Source organism: Engraulis encrasicolus, chromosome 18 (genome assembly GCF_034702125.1).
Source record: "Engraulis encrasicolus isolate BLACKSEA-1 chromosome 18, IST_EnEncr_1.0, whole genome shotgun sequence".
Taxonomy (NCBI): Eukaryota; Metazoa; Chordata; class Actinopteri; order Clupeiformes; family Engraulidae; genus Engraulis; species Engraulis encrasicolus.
This window is the reverse complement of record NC_085874.1, coordinates 28,193,797-28,196,296: the sequence shown is the minus strand read 5'-3', so window position 1 is coordinate 28,196,296 and position 2,500 is coordinate 28,193,797. Positions and strand designations below refer to the sequence as shown.

At 41.8% G+C, this 2,500-nt stretch overlaps 1 protein-coding gene across 1 annotated transcript in view; it reads right to left on the bottom strand.

Annotated features, from left to right (window-relative positions):
* armc2 (armadillo repeat containing 2) overlaps positions 1-2,500 on the bottom strand; it is a 56,096-nt gene that overhangs the window by 19,589 nt on the left and 34,007 nt on the right. The window lies entirely within an intron of this gene.

The following is a 2,500-nucleotide window of genomic DNA, read 5'->3' as shown; positions in this document are numbered from 1 at the left end:
TTTATTTGCTAAATGTATTCACACATTTGTATACGTATAGTATATGTGTGTATAGGGAACACAGTGCACTGATGTCGTTAGTGCATAGTGTTGTGGAAAAGTTTGAGCACAATGCACAGTGCCCTCACTGGAAGTGACGGGTGAGCATAGCATTATCTCGCCAAAATATCGGTTGGCTACTGTTAACATGGCACAGCGTCTCGTGCTTGTATTTGTATTTCCTTCACTCCAACTGGCAGCTATCTGGCATACAATACATGGCTTGGCATGAAAAGGTCAGTGTCTCAGCAACATTACTTACAGAATTAGGAGACTGTTGACCATACTATTCTACTGAACAGCACACCACGTTTCTTCCGTTTCATAAACAACATGGCGGCCATCTAGTGCGTGCAGTGTCCACCATTCAAGCACTGCATTTTTGACCGTTGTTAGGGCATCATCCGGGCGCTTTCAGTACACTGAATTCACTACATTACTACATTTACTACAGTTTGAGCATGAGTGCCCTACGCACTGAAACATAGAGCCCAAAGTGTACCAGTGCACGATATGAGACACAGCGCATGTCTACGTGCCCAAACGCACTGAGTTGCTGCTATGTGATTGCTGATTAGAAATTTGCGTCAATAGGCATGAACGGCCATCCGGGTACTTTGCTCGTAAATGTGCGTTACGCCCCTTTATGGGGGAAATCAAACCGAATGTCTCATCAACTTACATACTACATTGGCTTGCCTAAATGAACACAGTCCATGCTTCAGCCACGGCTGTTTGGCTATATTATTTGAACAGCTGGCAACACAACACTTTTCGGCATGATGGGCGTGAACAACGCTAGTCTACAGGGGCCACATAACAGAACAAATCCTAAATGCTCATCCTAACTTAAGATAGGAACAGTAAGATAGGAAAAATCCTAACTTCCTATTACAGAACGAATTCCTAAGTCCCTTGCCGTTTCTTATCTTATTTTTGGCCCCCCATCCTATCTTAAATTAGGAATTCCTAACTCCTCTATCATACTGATTTTTTCGATTGGTCGTGTCTGTTTCTGCCATTTCGAATGTGCACGAGATTGATAGAATGTAACGACTTCACTTTTGAAGCGGCGGGCAGCCAGTTGTATATACTGGTAGCCTAGGCTACGTGTTGGGGGGAGAACGCAATAGCCTAGTTATTAATAATTACGGACGAAAAAATACAGTGAATAAGGAGGGCGTTAATTTCCATCATTAATGTAGGCTACATTTGTAGCTAAGAATCCTCAAAAGTTTCCTCATAGCCGTGTTGTCAGTTTCAAACTTTCAGCAGTTCCCGTCGCAAATCCGCCACCTGAATGCTGTTTTAACAATGCGCAAATTCCCATGATCAAGTAGCTTATTCAAATCAATGAAACGGGCGACGAAACAAGTCACATCGACTGTCAGCCTAAACAACAACAGTCATCATTCTGGGATACTGGGTAGTGAACTAAAGACATTTTATTGATCATACTGATTTTTCTTAGTTTGAATGACAGCGGGAAGATGGAAATTGACACTGACAGAGGACGAGGGAGAGCGAGAGGAATCGGATCATCAAATAGGCTAACTTTTGAACAACGATACGCAACCTAGAAATGCTAAACCCTGTTTAGCATAATATCTACACTTAACTTTCTGAGGACAAATGGATTAGTTTTGTGTGGTCTATAAATTCATCAGTAGACCTCGTAACTTGTCCTGTTCAACTCCTGAGAGGAGACTTTGGCGAGGGAGCGCACGTTGAACTCATAAGCCTGTCACACAACACGTAGGCCTAGGCTACGTGAAGTCAGTTGCTTTTTTGTTGGACGTTGCAAAATCAGTCTTTGATGTGCAAACCCCATGGTCAAAGTAGGCCTAATTCAAAGGCTACTTGTTAATAGGAAATGTGTTTGGCTTTCAAACTATTTTCTTTTTTAATGTCTAAATAAAGGTAAATTGCATGGATAAAACAATGACAGGCTTCAAATGGTAAAATTATTTAGGCCTACATCAGGCAACTATGGAATTGTAGCCTGCCTGTTTGGGAAGCTACTGTGGTAACCGTACCAGTGCCATTTTTTCTCTCTTGAAAACAAAATGCTCCCGTCCCATTAACCCATTCATCACTGCTCTAGGTGTTTTGGTTTGATGCCCCATGTTGCTGACATTGTGCATAATGCAAAAAAAGCACAAGTAACAGTGGTATCCTGAGTTTAGGACAGGGTGTATGGTCTCCTAACTTAGGCATCCTAAGTTAAGATATTCCTAACTTAGGATGCTTCTGGAATGGCTATATTCCTATCTTAAGATAAGATAGGATTTCTTCCTAAGTTAAGTTAGGAAACCTCCTTCTGTTATAGCAAAATTCCTAAATCCCTTCCTATCTCAAGATAAGATAGGATTTCAGACTTAGGAAGTTTCTGTTATGTGGCCCCAGGTCCGTATCTTTCGTTTATTAAACCCCAACATCACCAATTGACTTGCATGGGCTG